Source organism: Triticum aestivum, chromosome 2D (assembly GCF_018294505.1).
Source record: "Triticum aestivum cultivar Chinese Spring chromosome 2D, IWGSC CS RefSeq v2.1, whole genome shotgun sequence".
Lineage (NCBI taxonomy): Eukaryota > Viridiplantae > Streptophyta > Magnoliopsida > Poales > Poaceae > Triticum > Triticum aestivum.
This window is the reverse complement of record NC_057799.1, coordinates 125,464,457-125,479,550: the sequence shown is the minus strand read 5'-3', so window position 1 is coordinate 125,479,550 and position 15,094 is coordinate 125,464,457. Positions and strand designations below refer to the sequence as shown.

The following is a 15,094-nucleotide window of genomic DNA, read 5'->3' as shown; positions in this document are numbered from 1 at the left end:
GCTCCTCCGTCGGCCTCCCGACCGCCGCCCAGCCGGAGACTCTTCCCCGACTACGTCGTCCACCGCAACAGCTCGTCGTCCCTCATCCACCGCACCGGATGAGGATCCGTTGTCGATCTCTTCGTCCCGCCGGATCAACCGCCCCATCCTCCACCTCCAAGGAGCTGCCCCGATGTTCGCCTCGTCAATCGCGCCACCTCAATCCCCACAGCGCCGTCTTGACCTGCCCCACCGCAACCGCAGCACCCTCACCAATTCCTCCGATGAAGCCGAGGCCAACTTGGCGCCACCAAGGAGGTTCTGCACTCACCGCTGCATTTTATCTTTTATTCGATCTCACGGGGCTGCCGGTGCTCGATATCGAGCAGACATGGCGTGTCTCCATCGACGGCGCCGTCGCCGGCCACATCATCCACGGCGTCTCTCCCCCATGTTGTTGCTTCCTCGGCGGCGACTTCCACAACGGCACTAGTTGTAGCTGCTCCGGCTCTGTTCTTGCTGTCGGTCGCGCTGCTGCGCTGCTCCTGCTTTCGTTCGTGCTGCTGCTCTGCTCTTGCTCTCGCTTGCGCTGCTGCTGCTGCACGACCTCCGGCAGCTACAGGAGTTGCTGCTTTAGCACTCGCTCGCGGTGCTACTGCACGACTTGCTCTCTGCTAGTGTGTTCCCTGCTCGAGCGTCTGCTGATTTAGATCACTGCTTCTCTGCTACTAGTGCTCGAACGCCCTAAACATCTATTGCAATGCTCTGTTACTAGTTCAATCAGTTTCGACAGTAAAATTCAGTTTTGACTGTGAAGTTCATTTTCTTCAGTTAAGTTCAGAGTGAACAGTACTTACAGCATCTGTCGGAGCGGCCGTGGCGCGGCTGATGCATTTTACATCTAGCACTTTTTGGTGATGTATTTTACATCATCTATTGCAGATGATATTAGGGTCCCACTTTAGATTAACGTTGTCTCTCTTGTCATGCTTCAGCCTCGTCGCCGTACACCTTAGCGGAGCTGCTCCAACGACGGAACCGTCCATCACAGCGGAGCAATACCCTTGGCGCCGTTTCCAGAGGCCTCGGATCTTCTTCCCCGCCTCCGACAGTCACACCAGCATCATCACCATCCTCCACGTCCAACCCAATGATGCTGAGGTCCACAAGGCTATGCCAAAGAGGTTGTACACTCGTCGCATCACTTTGTTTCTCCATTCCTCTGTTCTTCCAATTCATGTGAGCCAAACACCCAGGTTGACTGAAATCCTATGTTTCCAAATGCTCTGTTTTGCACGTGCATTCCTATCCTATTCCTGTGTTTTTCCTGTCCCTGCGTTTATAGAATCCTCCAATTCTAAGGAGCCCTTACAGATTTACTTCATTTTCAGATAGGCGTCAAAGAAAACTCTGTGTGTTATGTCCTGCTCCTGCCGTGCCGTCATCCACCCCACCTGAGGTGCACCATCGACAGAAGTGTTCATTGCAGCAGAGATCCCCCCTGCAGACTTCCTTTCGCCGCCTCAGATCATCTTCCCCGTTGCCGGCAGCCACACCAACTGCATTACCATCATCGACTGAGCAGATGAACCTGAGGACTACACAGTTTCGGAAGAGAGGTCGCAGTCTTTCATGTTTGCTTACGTTATACATCGGTTATTATTACCTGCTACTTTATCGTTCAATCTTGAGTTTTGAATTGCCCATGGGTCTCATATCGAGCCAGCAACAAATAGTATCTGTCTACTATCTGGTTCATCTGGGGTCTTCTATGTGGTTCATGTTGGGTGGGCAACAAACAATAGATGACCCATTGTCTATCTTTTTAAACTGAAGCTATAATCTACCTGCTATCATTAGTTTTGGATCCATCCACTCGTTTGCTACCATCAGTCTTGATTTTTGCATGCACCCCTTAGGCCTTACAAAATCTAACTATTTTTTTATTATGCATGTCAGATATTGTACACAATCGTACTGAACATGTAGAGAAAAAGAGAAGACCGTTGCGTGCGAATATAATGTCATGCAGACGCCGCTCCATGGTGGGCGAAGTGCCCCCCCTCCTGCATTTCCAGATTGTATTCTAGAGGAAGATAATTGTTCAGATGGAGATTCAGAAGGAGCCGACCACGCCTGTTTACCACCTGAGGTGTTTGCTCTAACCTGGCATGCTGATGTTGGTCATATCATGCATATGGCGCCTTGCATTGCTTACATTATACATCTTATATGTCATCAGCTTAGTTTAGATTTGCTTTGTGTGAATGCCACCTGTTTGGTTTCTATATCATACTCCCACCATTCCTAAATATTTGTCTTTTTAGAGATTTCAACAAGTGACTTCATACGGAACAAAATGAGTGAATCTACACTCTAAAAATATGTCTATATACATCCGTATGTGGTAGTCCATTTGAAATCTCTAAAAAGACAAATATTTAGGAACGGAGGGAGTATATGGGAATTATGCAATGCCATCTTCTTTAGCCAGGCATCATATACGTGAATCATGCAATGCCATCTTGTTTAGCCAGTCGTCGTATATTTGAATTGTATTGTGCCATATTTTTTTCCATAATGCATTCCATTTGTCAACAATGTTTATACATTCATCTACTCTTCCTGTGCATCAGTCATTTGAGTCGGTCATGTGAAAATCTGGAGTGAAAACAAGGTCTTCTGAGCAGTCAGTGCTACCTGTCGATGCAGATTTCTTGCTGGTTATAGATAGCTCCTCAGAGGAGGATTCAGAGAGAGATGACCAGTCATATCCCCCCCGAGGTGCATGCTCTAACTTGGCTGGGTTATATTGCTCATATCATGCATATGGTGTCTTGCATTGCCATGCCATCTGCTTAGATTAGACATGCTTTGTGTGAATGCCTCCTGTTTGCTTTCTATATCAGATATGTGAATTATGCAATGCCATGTTTTTCAGCCAGTTATCATATATGTGAATTATGCACCACCATGGAGCCAGGCATCATATATGTGAATTATCTCATGCCATCTTTTTTTTCATTACGTATTCCATTTGTCGACAATCTGTGTATATTGAACTACTCTTCATGTGTATCAGCCATTTGAGCCGGTTATGGAAAAATCTGGAGTGAAAACAAGGTCTTCAGAGCAGGTAATGGTACCTGTTGAAGCATATATCTCGATGGTTACAGGGAGCTCCTCAGAGGAGGATTCAGAGACAGATGACCAGTCCTATATCCCACCTGAGGTGTATGCTCTAAGTTGCAATGTTTATATTTCTCATATGATGCATATGGTGTCTTGCATTGCTTAGTTTAGACATCATATGCACAATATTGAATTCTGTCTGCTTAGTTTAGAGATCATACATGCGAGTGCCAGCTGCTTAGTATATGAATCAATTATGTCAATTATATCATGCCATCATGTATACTTAGACAACATGTATGTGAATTATTTCATCCCAACCTATTTTAGAAAGACATCATATAGTTTTGTCATGTCATCCTATTTAGGTACTCATCATATGTTGAATTATGCCATTATATCCTGTTAAGTTATCCATCATATATCTGAAACCGTGTCATGCTATCCTGTTTAGTTAGGCATCATATATGTGAAATTGTGTCATGCTGTCCTGTTTGGTTAGACAACATATATGTGAATTACCACATCTGTCTATCATACAATGTCTGTACGTTCAATTTCTTTTCTTGTTTATCAGCCATTTGAATTGGAGGGGGTGATGGCAGTATCTAAGGGAGCAAAAACCCGTTCTTCACAAAAGACAGTGCTACCCGTCGATGCAGATAGAACCATGGTTGTACTGGCCCACAAACTAGCCCCACCACACATAATCGAGACTCTTCCAGATTGCACACTTACACCGTTGGGCAGAGAACCAGCTACAACCCATCTAACCGCAACCCCAGCATATAGTAACCCACTTATAGTTGACAAAGCACCATGCCCACCACAGAGTACCCCCACACGAGCTGTTTGTAAAGCTACTGCAGTGCCCAAAGCACGAAGACCACCACAGCTAACCCAAACTCCACGTTTAAAGCAGAAGAGCAACTGTTCTCAGGTCAGATTCCGTAGCTATGGTCCATACTCCTTTGCTGTTGCATCACTGTATTTACTCATACCAACTACTTTCGAATTTGAAGGATCCAATTGAAACTCCAATGGCGCAACAGGTATGTTTTAAACCTATTTCTTTAACTGGATTGTTGTTCTAACTTGTTGCTCTATGTTGATTTCAGTTTAAGTTGTATAAACAGTTATGTTCTCATGTGATGCACATTACAAGTGCTGCCAATGCTGTGTAGTTTCTCACACTTATATTCTGTCTATGCTGCTGTGTCTTAAAAATATATGAGTTGAACTGTGTCTCTATCTTGATTAGGGAACATAAACTAGAATGATATGGACAATACAGTGACCATAGTACATAGATATATGTTTGTTTCATGTTGTTATCCTGTCCACCTTACTACTGAACCGGTTTACCAAAATGAGTTTCGTATACTACAAGCTAAAACTATGATGTGTCTGCTTGCTTCTCTTGTAGTATGCAAACAGAATATTGGAGAAGAGCACCCCACTATGCAATGGTAGAGACAGTAATGCAGATAAGGTTCAAGATAGTGAGACAACCCTGTTGGTCTCCAAGAAAGGTGATAAAAACGATCTTGTAGACAGTGAGAAAACCCCACAGTCCTGCGTCGATGTAGTGTTCGAGTTACTGGCCAGTACCGCTGGCCAAGCTCTTCGAACCCGCTGCCTGAATCACTTCGGCTTCTTCAGTCTCAGCTACAAGCTGAAAGGCATCAGTCAGCTGTGCTGCGACAAGAAGCCGAAGGACTGAGGAAGTCCCTGCAGAATTCAGATGCGTACTTTCTTGTGCAACAGCAAGCGCTGGAGGATTTAAGCGCCAAACAAGAGAAAGTTAATAAGCTTGCTAAGCATCTTGCCAGCATTATGGGTACCCAAGATATTGTTTCTTGAACTCTTCTGAAGTGGTTTCAGTTCTGGACTTGTTTTGCTGCGGCGTTTATATGCTGCTTTGTTCCCTATATTTGCACTGGTGGCGAACTTTGATGCCCAGTGGATGTAATATGTGTAATAGCCGTGATAGCCTAGCATAAGTTTCTTGCTTATTTATTTCCTTGTTGTCTTGTTTATTTGTTTGCTTGTAGTTAGTGCAGTTCTTTTTCCGCGGTTTGCTAGTGGCTGCAATAACCTATTTTTTAAAACTAGGCCACAATAACCATGGGCTAATATTTACTGTAGTGACACTGGGCCTCCTACGGGTCGTAGAAACAGTGGGCCTTCTACGGGCCGTAGAAACAGTAGGCCTTCTACGGGCCGTAGAAACAATGGGCCTTCTACGGGCCGTAGAAACAATGGGCCTTCTACGGGCCGTATCATCAATGGGCCTTATACGGGCCGTATGATCGATTGGCCAAACATGGGCCAATAACAGGTCGCATTATGGCCGTAAACGGGCTAGAGTTGGAATCATCCGTTCATGAGCCGACCATAATGGGCCATCGTTAATAGGCCGTATTTGATGACGCTATGAAAACGGCCCAACGTATTAACGGACCACAAACGGGCCGACTGTAACTACGGGCTGAATTTGGCCCACAAGCAGAAAATGACAGTAATGGGCCGTAAGTAAACGAATGCTGGAAATGAGCCCAAGAATAAATGGGCTCTGAGAAGGCCGAAAGATAACATGGGCTGGAAACGGTCCAACGGAATAACGGGCCGTTAATGGGTATAAAGTGATACACTGTTCATTACGGGCTAGTTTCACCACGGGCCGTTAATGGGTGTAAAGTGATACACTGTTCATTACGGGCCAGTTTCACCACGGGCCGTTAATAGGCCAAGAGTTATATAGGGCCTCATATGGGCCGAAAGACGTCATGGGCCATACATGGGCCAGAAGTGAAAACAGGCTGGAATCATATTGGATGGCCCAGATGACGCTACTGGGCCTAATTCGGATAGGGCGTAACGGGCCTTGGGTTAGCGGGCTGTAAATGGGCTATATGCGAACAGGCCGTTAACAGGCTTTCCATGGGCCGGCCCGCCACCTTTTGACCAAGTCAAACGGGCCGGCCTTTTCACAGGAATAGGCCTCTGTTGGGCCGTGCCACGTGTCGACGTATCGTAGGCGCCTTCTGTCCAATGAGTGGATGACATCTGTCCCAACGATGAGCCGACACGTGTTTCCTCTAGCCAATGATGATTTTACACGTGGAAAATCCCCATTGGTCGGGGCTGTTAACGGGTTATCGGATCCAAAACCCGACCCGATAGCTTAACGGTGTTCCGTTACGGTGGATGCCACGTGTCGGTCACCCTTGACGAAAGCACTTCTGTGACGCGCGATTTATCGTCATGGAAGTGGACACTTCCGTGATGATAATTTTGGTAATGTCATGGAACACTTCTACGACAGCACAGGTATGACTATCTTGATTCTGTCATAAATTTGTCATGGATGTACATGCATGACAAAAAACGCGACCTACTGTGACAAACACGTATCATCACGGAAGTGTATTTTTTTTGTAGTGCATGAAGCTTGTATATCCCCCGGAGAGACGCGACTATCCTGGGAGGGATGTGTCTGTTGCGAGAGCAACCGTACAGCCGTTCGGGGCAAGGGGAGATTTCCCCCCTAATTACATAATTAGTTTTAGCACAATAATCATTGAAAGTACGTGAGGAGAATTCTGCTGCATTGTCCATTCGAATTGACTTAATTCGACTTTCTGGATAATGAGCTTGCAACTTAATGACTTGCCTCATTATCTTGGAAAATGCATGGTTTCGTGTGGATAAAAGACACACATGTGACCATCGTGTAGATGCGTCAATGAGAACCATGAAGTACCTGAAAGGTCCAGATAATGGTTGAATGGGACCACAAATGTCTCCTTGAATACGTTCAAGGAAATGAAGTGGTTCAGCTTGTATTTTCAGATGCGAGGGCCTCAAAATTAGCTTTCCTGTGGCACAATATGTGCACACAAAGTCTGAAGATTGAGAAAATTTTGACTCAAACAAATTATGACCAATGGAATTGCTAGTAATTTTTCTCATCATCCTGATTCCGGGATGTCCTAGGCGATCATGCCAGGTTTGGAATGCGTTAACATTCTGAAAAATTACTTTGTATGCAACTTGTTCTATGGGTTTGATGTACGTATGGTACAAATAGGGCTGGACCAAAAGCTCGTAGCTCGCAAACTTAATGAGCGCTCGATAGTTCGGTTCGTTAAGCTCGTAGCTCGCTTCTTAATGAACAGAGCCAATCATTGATTTCAGGTTGTTAAGCTTAACGAACAAGCTAACGAGTTTCACAAGTAGCTTGTTAAGCTCGTTAGTAACAACACACCACATATTTTCACCTTACGTGACAACTTTTTACAGCACCTCATCCCATCTATTCAATCTAATCGACATATGAGGCAACAAACTAGTGTGTTTCTTTTTGTAGTCACCATATTTCATCTTGAAAACCACACCTACACATTCATCTTGTATATCATAACACATAATTGTTAGGATTAATTAACATAGCAATTAAGGGATTAATCCCTGCTTGTATTAACCATTGCGGTTACTATTGGGGAACGTAGTAATTTCAAAAAAATTCCTACGCACACGCAAGATCATGGTGATGCATAGCAACGAGAGGGGAGAGTGTTGTCCACGTACCCTCGTAGACCGAAAGTGGAAGCGTTATGACAACGCGGTTGATGTAGTCGTACGTCTTCACGATCGACCGATCCTAGTACCGAACGTACGGAACCTCCGCGATCTGTACACGTTCAGCTCGGTGACGTCCCGCGAACTCACGATCCAGTGGAGCTTTGAGGGAGAGCTTCGTCAGCACGACGGCGTGATGACGGTGATGATGAAGTTACCAGCGCAGGGCTTTGCCTAAGCACTACCACGATATGACCGAGGTGGATTATGGTGGAGGGGGGCACCGCACACGGCTTGGAACAATCAACTTATGTGTCTATGGGGTGCCCCCCTCCCCCGTATATAAAGGAGTGGAGGAGGGGGGTCGGCCCTCTACTATGGCGTGCCCTGGGGAGTCCTACTCCCACCGGGAGTAGGATTCCCCCCCCCCCTTCCAAGTAGTAGGAGTAGGAGAGAAGGAAGGGGAAGAGAGAAGAGAAGGAAGGAGGGGGCGCCGCCCCTCCCCCTAGTCCAATTCGGACTAGGCCTTGGGGGGCGCGGCCTGCCCTAGGCAGCCCCTCTCTCTCCCCCTAAAGCACAATAAGGCCCATATACTCCCCGGCGAATTCCCCTAACTCTCCGGTACTCCGATAAATACCCGAACCACTCAGAACCTTTCCGATGTCCGAATATAGCCTTCCAATATATCGATCTTTACGTCTCAAACATTTCGAGACTCCTCGTCATGTCCCTGATCTCATCCGGGACTCCGAACAACCTTTGGTACATCAAAACACATAAACTCATAATAATACCGATCGTCACCGAACGTTAAGCGTGCGGATCCTACGGGTTCGAGAACTATGTAGACATGACCGAGACACATCTCCGGTCAATAACCAATAGTGGAACCTGGATGCTCATATTGGCTCCTACATATTCTACGAAGATCTTTATCGGTCAAACCGCACAACAACATACGTTTTTCCCTTTGTCATCGGTATGTTAATTGCCCGAGATTCGATCGTCGATATCTCAATACCTAGTTCAATCTTGTTACCGGCAAGTCTCTTTACCCGTTCTGTAATGCATCATCTCGCAACTAACTCATTAGTTACATTGCTTGCAAGGCTTATAGTGATGTGCATTACCGAGAGGGCCCAGAGATACCTCTCCGACAATCGGAGTGACAAATCCTAATCTTGATCTATGCCAACTCAACAAGTACCATCGGAGACACCTGTAGAGCACCTTTATAATCACCCAGTTACATTATGACGTTTGGTAACACACAAAGTGTTCCTCCCGTATTCGGGAGTTGCATAATCTCATAGTCATAGGAACATGTATAAGTCATGAAGAAAGCAATAGCAATATACTAACCGATCAAATGCTAAGCTAACGGAATGGGTCAAGTCAATCACATCATTCTCTAATGACGTGATCCCGTTAATCAAATGACAACTCATGTCTATCGTTAGGAAACATAACCATCTTTGATTCAACGAGCTAGTCAAGTAGAGGCATACTAGTGACACTCTGTTTGTCTATGTATCCACACATGTACTAAGTTTCTGGTTAATACAATTCTAGCATGAATAATAAACATTTATCATGATATAAGGAAATATAAATAACAACTTTATTATTGCCTCTAAGGCATATTTCCTTCAGTTACTTCTCCAACCATTGCGTCGGTTCTGTCGAACCGACACCCCCTTTGTAAACGCCTATTCCAGTGCTATATATAGCACTTCATCTAATGCAAAGAGATAGTTCGATCATTTGTTATGTTGATCTCGAACACGTTATCACGCACTCTGCTCTCGATTAGAGAAATAGGCCATAGCGGAAGAACGGCGGCGGATGTGGCACAAGGTGCTGCGAGACGGCCGGCCCTCCGCAGTGACGCTCCCTCCGGCCTGTGTGTGGTGCACGGCGCCCCTCGGCCCCAGAGGCCGATGCGGCGAGCCAGGATCCGATGTTCGGCTCCTGCGGCTACACAAGCATCCGTGGCTCCTAGCGGCTACCGGCCACGGCCCCCACGCCATGGCGGCGCATGATGCATCTCCGCGCGCCATGGCGGTCGGCGAAGACGGCGGCGGCCAGCACCCACCCAGGCGCGGCAAGTCTTTCGATCTGGTAAGGAACCAGATGCAAATGAGAAGAAAAGCACAAAATCCAGAGAGAAAGGTGATTCAATTCCAATTTCGTTCATGCACGAATTAAGCACTAACCTCCAGGGCGTCGTTTGAATGCCGTCCAAGGCAAACTTCGGCAGCGACCCATGGCCCGGACTGCGCTCCCTCGGCTAGCCTCCTAGCGGAGCGGCAGCATCCTTTGGCCCGGCTGCTCCCAGCGCTACACCTGGAGGCGGCCGCAGCGGCCAACAGCCGGTGCCAGGCATGGCGATGCCCTCAGGCGCGCGGCAGCGCGGTCCACGGCCCGGGCAGAGGCGACGTCGTAGCCCTCGGCTTGCATCCATGCAGGCGGCGCCCGAGGCAACGGCCCGAGGCTGGCCCTCCGGCAACGGTGGCGGCTGCTCCCTCTGGCGTGGCTCCCTGCGGTGGAGACGATGGCGGGCTCATAGTCGTGTCCCTGGCCGTCGAGCCAAAACGGCGATGAGGCGGTTACAGGATTTCTCCTGGTGGAAATCGCTCGGGAGGAAAGAGATAGAACCTTATCTCTTCGCTAGTTTTGCAATTTAGCCCTTGCGGCTTACCTATTTACGGAATAGCCCAAAACCTGTGTCTGTCATCATTTTGTGGCTACTTTCGGGATGTTTCGAGATATTGCATCTTGGTCCAACTACTTGCTATTTATTAGCACTGGTAATGTTTAGGCCATATACCGATCATCATTTAGCCCATTTTCTCTTGAGTTTAACATTCCAGAAAATATGTGGTTATTATATGTGGCATGTTCAATGTGTTTGCTTTTTAGCAATTCCTATAACATGTCATATTAGTACAACGACATTGTTTTGCGATTGAGATTAAGTTTTCTCGCACAACATTTGCGATTGAGAAAATTTCTTTTTCTCGCAAAATAATCTCATTGCGGTTGAGATCAATTTTCTTTCACAAAATATCAATTCACTCCACTGAATTATCTTGCAATTTGATACAAGATCTCATTTAAATTGAGATCTACATAATTCAAGTTTTTCACTTGAGGATCAAGTTTGCAACATCATTATTATTCATTACGTTAGTAATGTATATCTATAGAGTACCTTGTATTCCAGAATAAAATATGATGTAATATATTTCCATGTTATTCTACATGTTGAGATTCATTACATCTATTATTTGCAATTGAGATTTTTTTATCTCTTGCAAAGATAAATTCAATACCTCTGCAGTACTGTTTCTCCGTTGAGTACGAGGTATTCCGGAATATTTCTATGATGTATGTATCTCCATGATCGCTACATGTCGAGATTAATACGTCTATTTGCAATTGAGATTTTTAATTTCGTGCAAATAAAATGCAAAATTCAAAGTGATTTCTTCAAATTGATGCATTGGGATCAAAAGGCAGTCATATGGATCTACTGCCTACGCAGATTATCGATGACTACTGATAAAGCCTATATTTTGTCGTTTTGACATTATGATCGCTTTACAAAGTGCTCTTCCACACATTTTACTAAGTCATGACAAAAGGCATTAGGAGTGAGTATCTATTGATTTCATCAGATTATACTCCCTAGTGCTGCGAGATCTACTCTCTTTCGGAGATTATCTGCAAGATGTCATACTTAGCAATTTGAGATTCACACTTGAAATATCCATTAATTTTGCAAAATTCATTACAACACTAATCGTGATGGTCTTTAATTTACTGTTCATAAATTAATTATCTCTGGTAGCCAATGGCTAGAGAATTTGAGGGATTCGCCCTCAATGGCCACCACTGCCCTACCTGGGCCATGGACACCATGATCGCTCTTGTGTCTCGTGGAATAGTGTGTGCAATCCAAGACCACATGATTCACCTCTAGTCAGGATCACACCGCTAACAGAAAAATGTTGTCTTATACATTATGAGGCATTAGATTCAGATCTCAGCATCTGGTTATTCTGTATCAGCAATTCCTGGGATACAATGAACCTCAAGGGCAAAGGTTTGAATCTTACTTCAACCTTGAATCCGACATCACCAGCTGTGACGGGACCCTATGGGCACGGAGAATGTGATGGTTGAATATGCCTCAACCGACATGTTTGGAGACTATGAATAGTCTTTCAATCTCCTGAGTGGTCAATATAATTAATGTCCATTTATGATGTTGTAACAACAACATAAGTATTGTTGTCATCATATATATTGTATATCACAATATATTGTATCAACACTTTGGTACAAATACATTTGTATGTATTCTATATATCTGACAGTGATTTTCATATTGAGAATCTTCATGTCTATATATAGATTTCTACGGGAGTCAATCCGATGAAAAATTATATGTGCCTTGTGAATATATGCACCACAAACTCTATACTCGGGGAAGTCCAATGTTTCCACTCTCATTGAGAGAAAGGAGATATTTTAAAATCGCTAGACATGATGAGGTATTTGTTGGCTCAACTCGAGTCATATTTACTATCTCTGTGGGTACTCGAGTAACGTCGGGATGCTTTATTGCTTCCCAAGTTTAACTCATACCCTACTAAACTATGGAGGTATCCGTCAAAATAGTTTCCATAGCATGACAACAAAGAGAAATAACTTATCTTTACCATATGCAATGGATATGGCAAGCACATTCTCTGTGTATCATCTAGATTGTACTACACATACGACACAACCCGTAGGACATGTTGCGTACGAGATAGTTTTCCAGAGTGTCTTGTACATGACAAACTTGGCATACTCGCCGTGGTCTTCGAGACATTGGGTTGAAACCGAAACTATCAGCAATTCCAATAGTTTGTGATTATTATGATGCTAAATTCTAACAATATTTGGATTTTGTGTGCACTACATGTGACACAGGGAAGCTAATTTTAAGGCTCGCACACCTTAAAGTCTACGTTGAACCACTCAGACTCCTTGAATGCATCAAGTTGAGGTAAGTGGCTCTTCCCATCCATTGACTAGACTATTCAGGTATTCCATGGTTCTAAAAGACATATCTACATGATGGTCTTAAGTGTGTGTTTTATTCACACGAAACCATTGGCTCATTATCCTGACAACGATTTCAAGCAAATCTAATGGATAACATTGCAGAATTCTCCTTGAGTGCCTTCTCTTTGGCCCTTGGATTGAAGTTTAGCACTTTGTCCTAATGTCTAGACTCAAAATGGTTTGGTGGAATCCTATCCAAAGAGCTCATTGCATTATCTTTACTTTGAAATTGCAACTTACCAACTTTACGTTGGAGTCATGCAGTTTTACACGCTCATGATAGAACTGCATAATATTATTCCCCTCTATCTTTGATATGTTGATATCTACCAAGTATTTCCTATCTGCGATAATTCGGTTGCATACCGATGTCACCACCCGGCATACATCATTGGCCCCACAACATATAGTTGGGATCTATGTGAGAAATACCTGTATTACCGTCAATACCTCAAGCCCCACTCATGGGGAGTTATTCAAGGCCAGTATGCTGATTCAATGAGGAACATTTCCAGGCATTAGGGGGAGATTTCAAGTACCATAAAGAATGCCAGGAAATTAGTGGAATGTTCAACACATTTCTGCCTCAAATCCACATACTCAAATATCTGAACCATGCGTTCAGAAGATTTGCAACACATTGCAAATAACCTGCCAGATTCATTTACTGACTATAAAGGTGTCACGCAATCCTAAAATCCTGCAAAGATATGTCGGAAAGAGTGGAGGTACCAACTAAAACCACTCAACTCCCTGTTAAAAGCAACAGGGGGAGAAGTACGACAATAGTACATCAGGATTCAGCTTCTTGCAAGCAAGGATATCAAGGCCTCTGAATCAGTAAATGCAAGTCAACTTTACGTTGACAGACACCTAATGGGTAGTATACACCTAGTGGATGGGAAACCTCCACCAACCTAGGTCATAGTGTACACAATGACTGGGACATCGGAATACTCGACTCAGCCGCATTGGGAAATTGCGAGCAGTCACCATGGGTAACGATATTTCCATCAACTCTATATGGATATATAGATTCTGGAGAAACATATAACCGGAAGTCTACAATTGTTGACATATATTTCTCAACTAGATTGCAAAAACAATGATTCAGATCCAAAGACCATGGCCATGGAAAAGTGTGAATAACACTCGGACTGAACTCGAGCAAAGGGTATAATCTAGGTAGAAATAATCTTGCTCAATAATGGGAAGGTATTCATAAGCAATACCTACACCAGTTTTCTTCTGGAAACAGAATTGAGAACAACAAGGTGGTGAAAGAGGGAGCAAGTATTGTAGCATAAGGGTTCACGCAGATACCCAACTATTCTCCAGAGGTGGAATCTCTTTCCGATTACTTATATCATTGGAAGTACAAAATCATCTATCTCAGCAGTTGATAGATGTAGTGATCACATATCCATGTGGATCACTAGATTCAGACATATATGGTTGATTCCCGATGGAATCTCACTTCTGAATCGAAATGCAATACGCAACATACATTGTGTAAAATCAGTAAGTCACCATAAGACTTATTGTTGTCGGTACATATGGTACAACTGATATAGTTAGATCCTTATACACAAAAATTACTCCTACAATGATGATTATCCATGTTTGTGTGTCTGCGACACATGTAATCATCTAAATGACGAAATTTAAAATGAAGGATCTGGTAAACCAAATACCGCTCGTTACTACAACTTGAGCACCTTCATTCATACATTATGGTATACTATGTTGTCTATATCCAAAATATATTGGAGACATTCATTGTGGACAGATATTATCCATCCATAACTCTCATGGTAGTTCATTCTCTAGACGTAGAGAAAGATCTATTTAGACCAAGAGATGATGGAAATGAGATATTGGGACTCAATGTTCCATAATGACATTGGATCCACCAAACACAGTTGGTTGGTACGCAAGAATATCTTTTGATATCTCCAATGCATCAAACATCTTGTCCTTGTTTTTCAGTTTCACATAAATGTGAACATCGATATCGTTGGATAGATCGATCAGATCCCTACTATGTCAGATCGTAGACAAGCTTAGTGTTCCTCCTAGGTGTAGTAGCCCTCTCATGAGAAGTCTTCCAAACAGACCTCATGGCTACACCCACCAACCATTATCTCAACGATAATGTTTCTTGTGTTGCCCGGATGCAAACAGGTTACATAATAAGCAATATCACTATATTGCATATCTTGCAAGTCAAATCATGCGACTGATTTGTTCATTGGGTTTCTACCAACTTCTATGTTCTAGA

General features: G+C 44.1%; 1 long non-coding RNA gene across 1 annotated transcript; it reads right to left on the bottom strand.

Annotated features, from left to right (window-relative positions):
- Positions 1 to 9,292: 9,292 nt before the first annotated feature.
- On the bottom strand, positions 9,293 to 10,203 carry LOC123049016 (uncharacterized). Its single transcript, XR_006423424.1, has 2 exons — positions 9,912 to 10,203; positions 9,293 to 9,813 (listed from the first exon to the last, which is right to left on the bottom strand). It is a non-coding gene; the product is annotated as an uncharacterized lncRNA (long non-coding RNA).
- Positions 10,204 to 15,094: the final 4,891 nt, after the last annotated feature.